We start from the raw sequence: 15,840 nt of genomic DNA, 5'->3' as shown, positions 1-15,840 counted from the left end.
GAGCAGCTGGGGTCAGGATCCCTGCCCAAGGGCTTGGGACATTGCAGAGGGGGTGGCATGAGGACTGGCACCCTGCCCTGGCATCCCCAGGACCAGATCACAGCGCAGTACATCGTGTACTGGTCCCCTTCCCCTGCAGAAGGATCTTCCAGCAAAGGAGTGGGAAGAGTCTCGATTTGCTCTGAGCTAAATTGTGCAGTAAATTAAGCCTGATCTGCATGAAATTTCCTCTGCATGTATGTTCCAGGGTGAGCCTTGGAAGAGGTTTTATCCAAATTCTCCTGCCTTTTGTCTTTAATTTAAAAAGTTAGAATCTGCTGTAATTGCCTCTGTGCTCGTGGAGAATTGGGTAATACTAAGAAACCCTCTGGTGGCCAATTGAATGCCTTATAAATGTTCTGACTGTAAGCAAAGTTCTCTGTCTTACATTATAAAGATATTTAGGTCCCATTCTGTAGTAGGGTGATAATTTTATGAGGGATTTTCATATCTTTTGGATGCAATATGGGATGGATCATTACCTTTTTTTACACTTAATTGCTTTTATCATCCAGAAATATTCAGTGCTTAATGATAATAAAGAGCCTCTGCTAAGGAGGCCAAACACCAAGCGTGTTATTGCCAGAGCACAACTCCTCGGTGTGGCATCTCATGTGCCACCCACCCTTGGGGAGAGAGGGCTGCTCACCCCAAACCCCCCAGCAGGGAAGAGCAAGGCCAGAGCCCTGTGAACCAGGAATTGTCTTGTTTTCCATGCACCCATGTCCCCTGCCTTTCTGGTACCTCACCCGTGGCAGCCAGAGCACGGAGGATGCTCCTGCAGCAGGTGGGGATGGGGAGGCTGAGCTCCCTGCTGCAGGCTGCAGGCTCCAAGAGGGCCCTGGGAACAGGCCCTGCTTCTCTGGAATCTGCCTGAGAGAGGGAGATGTGCTGCTCCTCCGGCAGCCAGGCTGCCTGCTGGGCCAGGCTGGCACCTCGCTGCCAGCTTTGCTCCTCAGAGGCAGGGTTACAAAACCAGGCCCAGATGTTTGCTTGCTGTGTTGCCCGTGGCTCTTCCAGGAATGCATTTTACAATGGCCTTCTACAGCTCTTAATTAAAAGAGCACTCACATAATTTATTAATTACTTATTAACCCTTTATAGCCACTACAAGCCCATCACAGACGTCGGTGGTGTCCTACTGATGCTCATAAGCTCATCAGCAGCCGTTGTAATTGATGGATTTAAGCAATCTGCTGACCTGTTGGGCCCGGCAACAATTGATTAACTATTCATTAAAACATCTAGAAATTATTTATGAACCTTTTATAAACTATTTATAAGTGAGCAGGGACAGATTTATTCATTACTGTGTATGGGCTTGCAGCAAAGGCATGGAAGGAGCTCCAAGCTGAGATTCCTGCAGCCCAGCTCCAGGCAGCAGGGAACGTGCCCAATGCCACAGGAAAGCCTTTGTCACTCCACACATTTCTCCAAATTACACTGGCTTCCTGCAGGCCCCGTGGGGGGTCAAGTTCCCTGATGGATGTGGGTCGTTCTCCCAAGGATCAGAAATAACACAGAATGGAGAATTTTCTGCTTTTCTGCAGAGTCAGGTAGTTTAGCTAAGTAGGGGCTGGCGAGAATCCAGTAGCAGCTTTTTAATACACTGTTGGGCTAAACTTAGAGGAGAGGATGAGCAGGCTTGTGTGATGCTTTGCTTCTAGTGGCATAGGATTAAATTACCATCCCATTTTACTTCATATTAGTATGCAGGGATAGAGAGAGAGAAAGGCAGCAGCTGCCAGCAAAACCCTGCTGGCTGCTGGGTGCTCTCAGGCAATGAGCTGGTTCCTGGCTAAATTGGGGATGCAGTGTAAGAGTCAGGTTCAGAGCCCACAGCTGATTGTTTCATTTTTGGGGTTTTTTTTCCAGCTTGATAATGAAAAACCAAAAATCTGTTCTCTGTTACTTTCAGTGCAGTAGAGGAAGGGAAGGTGGAGTGGCCTTGCTCAGCTTAGACTTCATGAATCATTCCCATGTTCCTGATCCGTAGTGTTTGTACCAAAAATGGAGACTTTTCCAGGGACTGCCCAAAATGAGTAATGCTGCTCCTTGCTGCAGGATCCCAAAGCACTCCCTGCTGCTGGGGGTTACTGCAGGCCACAGAAACGAGCATGGCTTGGCACCGAGGAGCCTCCCTGCCTCTGGAGCTCGCCATCACAAAGAGAAGCTGCAGGGGTCAGCTCTGCACGTGCTGACACAAGCAATGACACCTGTGCTGGGATCTCACTGGGGTATTTTCAGTGTCCCTGGATGGAGGAGGAAGGAATGGATCTGACTCCATGTTCTAAGAAGGGTAATTTATTATTTTGTGATATTATATTAAATAATGCTATGCTAAAACTGTACTAAAGAATAGAGAAAGGATGCTTTCAGAAGGCTTAACAAGACACTAATTAAAAACCCATGACTCTCCAGAGTCCTGATGCAGCTGGACCATGATTGGTCATTAAGCAAAAACAATTCACATGTTGGATAAATAATGTCCAACCACATTCCAAAGCAGCAAAACACAGGAGAAGCAATCAGATAATTATTGTTTTCCTTTTCCTCTGAGGCTTCTCAGCTTCCCAGGAGAGGGATCCTGGCCAAGGGATTTTTCAGAAAATACGATGGTGACATGTCACCATGTAGGATCCCTTCCTGCAGGCTGTCCCTAACCCTGCCTGCAGCAGATGCTGTCCAGCAGGACACAGGGATGACTGATGGCTCATTCCCAGGAGCTGGGGTTGGTGTGGCAGGTCTGGCACTGGCAGGGAGGGACAGATGTGCTCCGTGTTTCTTGTACAAGGTTCCTTCTCTCCCTCCTGCTTCTCTGCATTGTCCTCCTGCTGGTGGTGCTCAGCTGGCTGCTGAAGGCCAGGCTGTGTAGGAGCCACAGGAGGGGAATCCAGCAGCCATCTCCAGTGGCAGATTTGTGCGGTGATGAATGGTTAGCTGTGTTTCAAGCCCTTGTTTGGATTTACAGAAGGGGTGTGTTTACACACGTGTAATTCATTCAAAAAAGCCATATAGAGTTATTATTTAAGCATAAACTGGAGTAAATCAGCATTGCACTGTGTGTGTCCTAATCAGTTTGAAGCTGAGCTGAGATCAAATCCGTGCGAGGCTGACTCTGGCTGTGCTCTCCCCATCCTGCCATAGCCCAGGCCCCGAGGCTTACAGGGGTCCTGCAGGGCAGAGCTCACACAAACATCATGCAGAATTTCCCTTGTGTTCCACCTCAGAGGAGAGAAAAGCCAGCTCTCTGTGGTCTCTCCTGCAAGTGTACTCGAGCTGTGTTGGAGTGCAGCACAAAGAAATCAGCTTTCCGTGGGAAGAGAATACAAAGGTGTGCCCAAAGAGCCAGAGGTGGCTCAGTATTCTCGTAGGAACACTCAGACCAGTGTGCTCCTCATTCCCCCGGGACCAGGGAGCTTTGGAGGCTCAGGGGACCCCCTGCCCCAGCCACAAGGCAGGGCTGAGCACTGCAGAGGGGCTGCACCCCCCAGCTCTCACTGCAAGCTGGAGTTTCCCTCACTTCTTGTGGGCAAGCCAGTCCAGGAGACCTGGCAGGACATCCCTGTGCCTCTGGCAGGACATCAGGGGCTGCTGATGTGCTTACAAACCCCCAGCTGGCCCCACAGGCAAGGACACAGCCTCCAGCTCCAGCCCATCCCACAGGAGCAGGGGGATACTGTGACGCACAATGGGGCCAGCAAGAGGTGTTTGGGAAGAAGGGATTCAGGGGGCTCTGCAGGACACAGCACAAGGTGAAAGCAGGGTCCCACCACCCCTACAGGGCTTTGTTTGGCTGGGGAGTGGGGCAGCTCCATCCCAAAAGCAGAGCTTCCCCTGGCAGGGCTTCCCCCGCAGAGCATCCCAGCCATGCTGAGGAGCCCCACAAGAGGAGCACTGTCCCCCCCAGACTGGGGCACCCCCAGACAAGCCAGGAGCAAACCACCCAGCTTGCATTCTCCATCCACTTGGTTCAGCAAAGCTGAAATAACAGAAATCACATTGGAACCAGACCTTGGGGGGCAGAGATGCTCCAGGTCTGGAGAGAGCAGAGAGCTGCTGGTGCTTGCCCTGGAAGAGCTGTTCCGGCTGCACAGCCCTCAGCTCTCAAGGTGGGAACACCTGGCCCTGGGTTTGTGGTGAGCTCAGTCCTTGGCCAGTGCCTGTCCCAGCCCCAGCCAGGCACTGGGGCAGGACCAGGGCTGGAGGATTCCCCTCTCAGCTGCACAATTCCTGCACCCCACAGAAATCCATGACTTTCTGTCCCTCATGTGGCCTCAGTGCTCATTCCCAGCCCCCCTGGGCTCGCAGAGGACGTGGGGATGCCCCTGCAGGGAGGAGCTGAGCCTGCTGGTGGCTGCAAGGTGCAGGCATGATGTGGCACTGTGACAGACCTTGGCTAGCTAATTACAGAGCAATTAACCACCCAGAGCGGGGCCATCCTTAATGAGGCAAATCTGTAAATACAGGGAAGAGCTGCAATGCACAGGGACACAGCAGAGCCCCCCTGGAGGAGTGGTGGTGAGGATCCCCCGGGTCTCACCTGCTTCCAGGGGCACCTGGGCTTCCAGGAACCCTGAGCAGAAATGGTTGTTGCCTCATGAGGCCACGGGGATCCACGGGAGGGATCCCAGCCGGAGGGTGGGAAAGGCTGGGGCTGAGCAGGGGTGGGAGAGGGAAATGATGGTGCAAAAATCAGTGCGAGATGTTGGCGTGGTGCTTGGGGAGGGCTGCCAGAAGCAGCTCCAGAATGCAAATTAAAATAGCAGCTGATGGCAGCTGCACTCGCTGTGCCTCTGCAGCCAGGTGAGGTTTTGCCAGCCCAGCAGTGGCCCTGGTGTCCCCCTGGTCCCCACAGCCTCCCCAAATCTCACCACATCCTTAGCTGGGATTCAGCACTGCCTGTTTTGTACACGAGGGATGCTCTGCAAACATCAGCTTTCCTGTGCCTCATGCAGTTGAAAATTCAGTGAGAAACACCTGCCATTTACCACATGTCATGTTTGCCACCATCATATTTTCTGAAAAATCCTCTTTGCCCAGGATTCTTCTCCTGGGAAGCTGAGAAGCCTCAGAGGAAAAGGAAAACAATAATTATCTCATTTGTTTCTCCTGTGTTTTGCTGCTTTGGACTGTGGTTTGGAGATTGGTTGTCCATCAGGTGGGTGTTTGATTGGTTTCATGTGAATTGTTTTTACTTAATGACCAATCACGGTCAGGCTGTGTCGGACTCTGGAGAGTCACAGGTTTTTCATTATTATCTTGTTTAGCCTTCTGTCTGTATCCTGTTTGTATAATATAATATACTATAATATACTATAATATACTATAATATACTATAATATAATATAATATAATATAACATAATATAATATAATATAATATAATATAATATAATATAATCAGCCTTCTAAGAACATGGAGTCAGATTCATCATTTCCTTCCCTCATCTGGAGACCCCAAAAATCCCACACATGTTCTCTCTGGAAAACTGGGAAATGTCTCCACTCCACACTTCATCCCCCTATCCCAGGCAAGAGATGCCCTCCCAGTGAGGCAGAATATGCGTGATGACTTTGTGGCCATTGGTGGATAGAAAGGGGTTTTATTGCTCTTCCCTTTGTTTGGCATCAGTTGGGAGTGAGGTTTGAATCCTCTCCCCCTGGATCTATGTTTTCTAGCAAACCACATTCATTGTTCCTGAAAAGTCCAAGCCATCTGTTACTTCAAATGCAATCTAAAGTTATCAGCAGAGGGAAGGGAAGGAGGAGGGTAAAATGACCCCAGAGAGAAAGGAAATATTTCTGAGGCTGAACAAAGCATCCCAGGATTGCTCCTAGCCACTCTTTGTAGTTGTTTTATTTTGCTCCAAACCCCAAGTGCAAATAATTAAATGACTGCCAAACAGAAATAATTTATATTGGATTTTCAGCCTGCCTGCCTGCCAGACCAAAACTAACTTGTCATTCTGAGACCCCCAAGCAGTGCCAGGGAGGGGAGATGCTCTCTGTGCTGCCCTGGGGACACCCCAAACCCCACCTGTGATGCACTCACAGCCCCATGGCTGTCCCCTGGAGCTGGGGGTGCCCTCACTGCCATGGCCTGACTGCCTGGCTGGCATCAGCAGCAGGACAGCTTCCCATGCACATTTTGATTTCAAATGCTGGAAAAGAGAATGAAAAATTAGTCCGTTCTGAGCATGTTTAGAAAGGAATGACTTCAAAAATTAACAATTCAGGGCAAGTCTCATTTTTTAAAAGATGCTTCTAAATTAGCCATTTTGGGTCAGTCTCCATCTCTCATCCTCTGAATATCCCTTGTCCCTCCCATTTCATGGAGGGAAGGAAAACAGCAGCTCCTCACTCTCAAACAGCATCTTTCAGCAGCTGGCTAAGCTGCAAAATGGATTAGCTTTGCCTTACAGCTCTGTACACAGCAATTTCAGGCTTGCATGGGAGCTGCATAGCCTTTCCAAGCAAAACATTCCCCGTGAAGCCCCTTCTGGGGATGCCAGGAGATGGAAATGAGCCTGTGGGGCAGCAGCATGCTGGGGAGCAGGGATGGAGCTGGGAGATCTGCTCCCACATACAGAGCCAGCACTGCGTGGGCGCAGGGAACATCTTCCCGCCATCAGGAATGAGGAGGGAAGGAGCCAGCCCTGAGCCTGGTGGGGACCCTGCAGCTGGAGCCTGGGTCTGGGGCTGAGGAGAAGGGCAGAGCCCTTGGGTCAGCATGTCCTCAGCCCCAGGCAGGTGTGGGGACCGGGGTGTTGGAGGGCTGGTGGCAGGTCCCCACAGCTGTGACACTGGCACAGGGCTGTTCCAGCCCTGCAGAGGGTGAGGGCTGCTGTGCCTGAGCACCTCATCCTGCTTCCTCCCTTGTTCAAGCACCAGCTTTGAGCTTGCCACCCTCCCCTTGTGCAGGGGACCTCACCCAGCCACGTCCTTCTGGCAGGAGCTAAATTGCTCTTTTTATGGCAGGAATGAGCTCCTGCTCTGGCTGCACTGTCCCACGCACAGCCTGGCTGCAGTGGGAGCCCCAAGGAGAAAGCTTGGAGAGACTGGGAGGCAGCCTGTGCCCTCCAGGGCCAGCCAGGGAGCCCCTGTGTGAGCAGCAGAGATAACCTCACCCCTGGGGCCTCGGTGCCAGGGCACACAGCAGCCAGAGATTCCATGGCCAAAGCACATTTATTGTGTTAGAGATTCCATGGGCAAAGCACATTTATTGTGCCAAAGATTCCATGGGCAAAGCACATTTATTGTGCCAAAGATTCCATGGGCAAAGCACATTCATTGTGAGCCCTCTCCCCACCTCCCCTCCTCCCTCCCTCCCTCCCTCCCTCCACAGAGAGACCCGAATAGCAAGAGCCTGCTTTTGAGGTTGGAAGTCAGGTTTAGAATTTTAATGATATCCTGTATCCCACAGCCTTTTATTTGGGGAGAAACCGCTGTAAATGACCCATTTTTCTTCATATAATGATAATCATTACCAAGAGGAAAATGAGCACTGAAGCTGGGCACAAATGCAGTCGCATACTGGATGGGGTGGCTGATTCTGACTGGCAAAATGCTACATGGAGAAATATACCTTTTATACTTAGGAGGAACATAAAGATGTCTTTAAGCATGCATGTAAATTTGTAACAAATAAGTCACTGTGGCTTGCTGGAGAGAGCAGCCGTAAATATTTGATCTGTTTGGCAGAAAGCTCCAGCACAGCAAAGTGTCACATCCTCCTGTCACATCCTCCTGGGGACAGGACCTGCCTGTGCTGTCAGGGGGAGAGCCCATCTCCCATCATCTCCCATCTGAGCTCCTCCTCACCCAGGACCTGGCAAGGAGCAATCTGGGAGCTTCCCACACCTCAGGCATGGCCCCTGCTCCTGGGTTGTTTAAAGGAGGGCAGGAGTTTCATTAGCAAGGAAAGCCTGAACAGCCAAGTTTGTGCAAACAAAAGCCTTAGTCCCAAAAGCAGCATTCCCCTCTGGGGTGCTGTCTGACCCACAGCTCACACCCCTGCAGGGGCACTTGTGCTGGCCTGAGCTGCTCTGGTGGAATCGTCCCCACCTGGCTGGGGATGGATGTCATTGAGAGGGAATACTGGAATACACAAGTTATTGCCTCAAATCCCCCAGGCCATGCTCGTCTCAGCCCCCCAGCCCCTTCCTGCTGCATGCTGCTGGCACACGTGCAAGGGGCTGTGGCAGCTCCCAGCACTGCTCCCGCCTGGCTCCCAGGGATGGGCAGGAGGTGCTGGGGTGGCTTTGCTTTCAGGTGGCACTCAAGGCACCTCATTTAGTTCCCAGACTTCAGCCTAGAAGTCATCAGCTGCCTCTGAGCACAGTGTTCAAGCAGCTAAAAGTTCAATTAGGTGTGACCCAAGGAAAACCTGTAAACATGAAATTGATTGGGAGAGTGAGTCCTGAGCCCAGGTGATTGCTCTCTTCTGGAGTGGCCTGCAGCAGCCCCTTGGCCTGGCTCATATGCCAGGGAGGGAGCTGGTTAGGTCTGTGAGTGATAGAAGGGGCCTGGTCTCTGGCTGCTGGAATTGAATTAGACATCAACAAGACAGATTTTATTAGATTTATTAGATGGCTGGTAGAGAGAAGGCTAGAAACCAGAGGAAGAGAAGTGTCTTCCCAGTGGCCCCAGGGCTGCCATTATTTTTCTTGCACTGTGTCAGATGGGTGCAGTGTCATCTCCCAGGTGATGGCAGAGCAGCAGATGCCAGCACTGCCCCATCCCAGAGGCTGAGGCAGGGTGAGGAGGGTGACCTCCAGCTTAGTGCCAGAGAGCCTGTTCCAGAGGGAGCTGGCACTGGCTTCACATGGACTTCATGATGGAGAACAAGTGCAGAGCAGAGCACCCTGAGGCCCATCTGCAGCCCCAGCTGTGATTTCAGACAGGTTCCCAGCTGTCTGCTGGGGGTGCACCACCAGCAGTTCTCAAGCTGCTCAGGCTTCCTGACAACCAGCATCGAGCTGCTCACATCAATAATTAACATTGCACCAGCCTTGCCAAGATAAATTCAGCAGCTGTATGGCAAGGCAAAGGTCCTTTGATTTCACAAGCTGCCCATCACTTCTGTCTTATGTGCTGTCCCTGTATTACAAAGGTTTGAGGTGAGCTTTCCACTCAGAAAAATGCCATGATGTTAATGGTGGAGCTTTTACTGGGATACACCCTGCTTCTGCTCAAGAGTCAGTGCCCTGAGGAGCAGAAGAAGCTGAGATGCCTTCTCATCTCCTGGGGAGCTGGCTCAGCTGTCAGCGTGGCAGGCTGAGCAGCAGCATGGCTGCTCCCAGGGCAGATGGCTGCCTTGGGCCTGGGGGAGCAGCAGGATGCCACATGTCACCAGAGGACAAGAGCTGCTGTCACAGGAGGGTCTCTGAGGGGCAGACTGGGAAATAAACCCTGTGGAACCAGGCAGGCATCACCAGCAGTTCCACCTCAGGGTGGCCTGGGAGCACAGAGAGCAGCAAAATCACCCCAGGGATCATCTGGCTGCCCACATCTGCTGCTCCTGCAGAGGCTGAGCCCTGGAGTGCTCAGTCCCTGCCAGGGACATGTCCCACAGCCCAGGTGTGTAGCTGGGCAGAGGATGGCCGTGCCAGGCTCAGTGGGAGCCAGCAGACACAATCTCCTTTCATCACAGCCCCTGCTCTGCTTCTCCATTCCACCAGAACAGCCAGCAGCTGCCTCCTGTTAATTAGGAGCAGAACAATCACTCTTAATCAAAGGCCAGACTGGTGGCAGCAGCAGCAGCCTGCCAAGCTCATCCCACCTCCACTACCCCTGTGCTGGGGGCAGAGGCAATTACAGGGGCACAGTTGTTTCTGTGCCACCACAGCCTGGCAGCAGGGACAAGCTGGATGCCACTCCCAGGGCAGAGGTGCCACGTGCTTTGTATAGCAGCTAGACGAGAGGAGAGGGAGAGGAGAGGGAGAGGGAGAGGGAGAGGATCCTTCCAGCCTGTCCTGCAGAGTCATCCCTGGCTGAGCACCCTCTCACACAGGCAGGAGGTGCCAGCAGAGCTCAGATGCATCTTCCCTGGTAGATCTCCAGAGTTCTGCCCTAGAGCTTCCAGCATCTCCTTCCCCACAAGCATGTTTTTAGCACCAGGAAACTCCCAGTGCTCTCCTATTTATAGCTTCACACTCCAGTTTTCATTTTATTTTAATTAGCTGATTCCCTCTCCCACCTGCTCTCAGGCACCCAGTGCATTGGGTGAGGGTGCTGGGAGCAGCACTCAGCAAAGTTTGTACCTCTCTGCCAGCACCCAGGAGAGTGAGGACAAGATGAGCAAGAGCAGGAAGCTTTCCATCCTCCATCTGCAGGGATTTCCAGCAGGCACTGGGGGAAGGCATCTGTGTGAGGACTCTGCTCTGGCTCCATGATTTCCTTTCCCCTAGCACTGACAGTGGGAGGTTATCTGAGGACATGGCTGTGAGTCACACACCAAAGTACATCCTCAGGCTACTGAAATCGGATCCAAGCTTTGTGCTCCGCTCCTGGTGTTTGCATTCATGCCTACTGATGGCACAGGAAAAATCCAAGCTCTGGTCTTTGTGTGCAGGTGACACTTGTTGACCACTTGAGGAGGGCCTGGACAGAAAGAGACAGAGACCTTTGAATCCAGCAGGGGTCAGAGATGGTGGTGTGCTGCTGGGTTTTAGTGAGGTGATTTGGCCAACTGCGAGTTGCAGGTGCACTCTCAGCCCTGCCACGCCTGGGGCAGGAAATCCTTTTGTTCCCAGCTCAAGGATGGCACAGCTCCTTCAGAGCAAAGCCAAACAGTTTCCTGGGCAGGGACAGGAGCAGGGAGGGTGTTGGTTTGAGCTGCAGACAGCTCCCTCTGGGGTGAGCTGGGAGCGTGCTGGAGGAAACGCGTAAAATCCAACAGCATCTCCCAAAAAAGGGGGGAGAAGCCTGGAAAACAAAAAACCCCAAACCAAGGAAACAAAAAGAGAGTTTAGTTGGGTCAAATTCCCCCAGCAGAGGCAAGTCCTGCATTTGCAGGAGCACTGGCACTGGAGGGCAGCGGTACAGGGAGATGCTGATGATCTGGCAGAGGAGCAGCAAGGCCAGGAGGATTCCCGAGGTAGCAGAGAGGGAAATGCCCCAGGACCAGTGGGCAAAGCTCTGCTGGAGAGGGATAAAGGAGCCTGCAGGAGGGAGGGGATAACTCAGTGAGCAGAACCTGCACTCCCTGAACTCCACGTGCATCTCTCACTCTGGCAAACACACGTTCAGACAGATGTTTGCCCAATGTGCCCTTTTTGGCAACAAACCAATGAACCGTGGGGCATTTAGATGCTTTTATATCTGGGGTTTGGTCCAGATTAGATCAAAATCTTGAAAATGCACCCAACTTGGAAACGCCAAGAAATTCCTCTGCAGAAGCATTTTTGCTGGGAAAATGGTAAATTGTGTTGGTAAAACCGAAATGTAGTATTACAATTTCACAATTTATGTACAAGTCAAAATGAATAATTTACCTTTAACTATTTTTAAACGCCCAGAACATGTAAAAAGGCACTTTTTTTTTTGACATGTCTGTCAAATATCATCAAACTCAGCATGGCTGTGAATGGGGAGATGTTCCCAGCAGCTGCAGCTGCCTGTGTCAGCAGAAGAGCGCTGACCAGGATGGCTGTAGGGGACAAAACTGGGAACAAAAAGGCCATCTGTCCATCCATCCATCTGTCCGTGCAGCCAGCCTGTGCAGGGCTCTGCTTTGTGCAAGCAGCATTTCCCCACCCCACCACCAAAGTGATGTGACTGAAAGGGTAATTTTAGCTTTCTCCTATTCAGGCAACAGTTCTGGTACCTTCTGCTTGTGTTTGTTTTTGGGAAAGGGGGCTGAAATGAACCCCAAGGGGACTGAGGGTGTTTGCAGCAGGAGAGCACAGTTGATGCACTCACTGGTATAAGCAGGAGCTGGCTTTGTCTGACATGGCATTGTTGATTTTGAGCAGGTTCTAGGAACAGTTTGCAGCTCTCTCTCCATCTCTTGATGGGCCTACACAGTAAATTATCTGCAGTCATTAGCAAGTGGGCTGCTTCCTCCTTCAGACACAATTAGTGGGCAGGGTCCGGAAAAATCTTCCTCAATCTCATTTCCTTCACAGGATGTACTGGAGAGCCCGGTGCTGCCTTGGAGGAGGCGGGGCACAGCCGCTGCCCACAGCGACCTTCCCTTGCAATATTTCGTGCAATACCACATTCCCTGTTCCCCAGGGTAGCAGCATCCTCCTTCCCTGCCTCCCTGCCTGCCTCTGATGGTCCCCAGGGACTGCCCGGGGTGGCCGAGGTGGAACCTCAGCTCCAGGTCAGTGAGGCTGAACCGCAGAGGCTCGAGGAAAAGCTGGTTTAGAGTTTCATCTTAGTCAACACAGAGCTTGCCCTGCCTGCAAGCGCCATCCTTGCGTGGTGCACGGTCACAGGAGGTTCAGGGAGTCACAAATGGTGGAAGCAATGAGCAGCAGCGTGGTGCACACTCACAGGAGGTTCAGGGAGTCACAAATGGTGGAAGCAATGAGCAGCAGCGTGGTGCACACTCACAGGAGGTTCAGGGAGTCACAAATGGTGGAAGCAATGAGCAGCAGCGTGGTGCACACTCACAGGAGGTTCAGGGAGTCACAAATGGTGGAAGCAATGAGCAGCAGCGTGGTGCACACTCACAGGAGGTTCAGGGAGTCACAAATGGTGGAAGCAATGAGCAGCAGCGTGGTGCACACTCACAGCTGGTTCAGGGAGTCACAAATGGTGGAAGCAATGAGCAGCAGCTCCCTGTGCCCAGCCCCTGCCAAGAGCAGGGCCCTGGCTGCGGTTCCCTGGGGCACAGCCCGCTGCCAGGGAGCGGTGCCATCGCTTGGTGCCCCTGCCACAGCTGCCCTGGAGTCCTGAGCAGAGGTTTTAGTGCCCATCACCTGCTCTCGGCCCACGCTGCCAGGTGGGAGAAGGCCCTGGTGGAGCAGCAGCTCTCCAGAGGGCTGAAGGGCCAAGTGAGGGGGAGCTTTGCATTTACACTCGGGAAAAGTGGAATAAATCAAAGCAATTAAAGTGCAAATGAAGCTTTAAGCAATGCGGCATCCTAATTACCTGGGAAGCGCGTTGTGTATACTTCTGTTTCACTCCCTTTTTTAAAATAGACAGGATCCAAATTACATAAATAATTTAAATTAATTTGCCAGGTAGAGCTGGGCTTTGGGAAGTGCTGTTAATGACGATTTTTTTTTTGCAGGGGCTCCAGGAGCCCTGCAGGCTGTCTGCAGCCGAGGCTCCCGGGCTGGGATTGGGGGTTTTGTGTGCGCATCCTGCATCCCACAGCTCCCGGCTGCTGTGCCCGGAGGGGCTGGGCAGAGGCGGGAGAGGAGGGCTCGGTGATGGGCGGCCTGAAAGGGCAGAGCCAGCGGTAATTAATCACCGCAATTAGCCACCGGCATCGCAGGCAAAAGCACAGTTTGGTTTTCTTCCGCACTGCCTGGGCTGGTGCTGGAGCAAGGCTGTGACCACACGTCCTTGGGTAACCACCAGTGCTTTGTAGCGTCCGGGAGAGCCGGGAAAAAGAAGTGCAAGACCAAGAAATAACTTCTGAGTCAGAGTAGAGGCGTCAGGGGAATAGGGCAAGGTCTGGCTGCACCAATGCTGCTGCTGTCCCTCGGTGCCAGAGGAAGCAGGGCAGCGGTGAGTGCAAACCTTGCCCTTCAGCCGGCTTTGGACTCATCTGCAGGACCCCTGAGTCTCTCCAGGAAACCAGCAGCCCTTCCCACTGAAACCTCTCCCACCCTGCAGGGCAGCTGGGCTGGGAAATGGGGTGTCCCCAAGCACACCCCAGAGATGGAGAGAGGACAGGCTGCTGCTCCCATTCCCCTTCCCTGGGGGCGCTGGATGCTGGCCTTGGGCTCTGCCTTCTCAGCTGGTGACACACTGAGTGTCACTGAGGTCATTTGCTCACTCCAGTGCATTGGGGCTGTTGGAGTAGGGTAGAAGTAGAGGAGAAGAAGCAATTAGGGATTGAATTTTGTCCTGGTAAGGAGGCCTGTAGTTGCCAAGACTGAAGCATCGCTTCATTGCTGCATTCCCGTTGCTTGTGGGTGTCCTGGCACCAAGAGAGATGCCAAAGCTGTCAGATCCCTTCTCTAGGAAGCTGCCAGCCTGGCTCACTGACATCCATAGCACTCCAAGCCCATTACGTTCAGGTGGGCTGCCTTTTATTTACAAGAATTCCTGCAGGAAGGAAGTTTTGTGAATACTCGTCTAAACAAATATTTGCCTCAGATGTGCTCTGTGGCTGTCTGACGTGGTTATTGTCTTGCTTACTCAGCGCAGTTCTCTGGCAGTTTCCTGAATGTACTGTCCAATGTGGTCATTTAGAGGTTACCAGGTAATGGTTGTTTAAAAACGACCTGCTTTTGTCTAACAGTCCTCCCAGGAGAGTTTTATGTGCCCCCTCCTGACAGGCTGGTCAGGCATCGCTCACATTGGCGAGCTCTGCTCCATGGATCTGCAAAGGACACCAGGGAGTGAGGGGTGGGGAAATCACCAGCTCCTGGGAAATCAGGAGAAGGGCTCGCACTGCAGCAAGTGCTTGGAAACAATTCGGAAAAGGCAAGAGAGGTGCTCACGCTGGGCAGTGCGTGGTGTGACCGGGGAGGAAGCAGTCCCCGAGCCCTGTGACTCAGTCCCTTCCTCCCCTCTCTAAGGGCACCACCAGAAATGTTTGTCAGACCCAGCCCGGGCTGCCGTGAGCCCTTCAGGAGCAGATACCGGGGAAGGATCTGCCATCTGAGCCTGTTTTCTTTGCTGCAAACGATCTGCTCAGCAGCGGTGGTTAAAGACCTGTTGGCCTCTGCTGTAAACACTGAATTAACACCTTTCGGTGCCCTGGGTGTTCTCCAGGAGGCACCAAAGGGTTTCCTGTCTGGTTTCATGTAGGCATGAGGAGAGAGCTCTGCCTTCCCCCAGCTCCCCAGAGCACACCAGGAACTCCAGGGCACGGGGGCAGGATTTACAAGCAAGCTGCTTCTGTACCGTGCTGTGCTGTGATGCAACCCACTGCCCTTTAAATAACCGCTGTCTTTTGAAGGCATAAATACTTACAGGGTGAAAGAAAAAAAAAAAGCCACCATTCCCTCCTGAAAGAGCTAATTTATCTGGAATTATCTATCCTTGGCTATAAATCCTCTGTAAAACTTGGCATGAGTTTTGAGGCAGTTGCAGCAGTGACCGTATATTTTTATCCAAAACCTCGAGAAAGAACAAATTGAAGCCCCAAACGGCAGCTCTGAGTTGTTGCAGAGCCACGCTAGCAAGTGGGGCTGCAGGGACTGCCTTGCCTGGGAAGCACCATGCAGCATTTCTCATGAATTCCCACCACATCTTTCCGGTTTCTTTCTGAGCAATTCCTGCTTGAGAAATTATTTTAACGTGCCAGTTTTCCTTGCTGGCAGACTCAGAAGAGCATCCCGAGGGTCCTGGCTGGAGCAGCAGCCTTAAGTCCCTTGCTAACGTTTGCTGAGCACCACATCCTTTGTAAACCAGGGCACAGGTACGTGCATCCCTCCTGTCCACCTACTCAAGCACAAGGCAGGGCTGGCTCTGACTCATCTGGCTTCCCACTTTCTCTTCTTTGTTCTTCTTGTCTCCCTGAAGCAGGAAAGGATCCAGCTCTTATTTAAATGAGGCCCTATAAACATAAGCAGCTGCAAAGTAGGGCAGGTTTTTAATGGCTTACACCTCCTTGAGCTTGGCTTCTTCCCTTCAGCCTCTGTGTCTGTGATCAGGGTCTGTCTCCACG

This window comes from Melozone crissalis, unplaced genomic scaffold (genome assembly GCF_028551555.1).
Source record: "Melozone crissalis strain CALT ecotype California unplaced genomic scaffold, PUWL_Pcris_2 ptg000045l_1, whole genome shotgun sequence".
Classification (NCBI taxonomy): Eukaryota; Metazoa; Chordata; class Aves; order Passeriformes; family Passerellidae; genus Melozone; species Melozone crissalis.
This window is presented reverse-complemented; position numbering follows the sequence as displayed.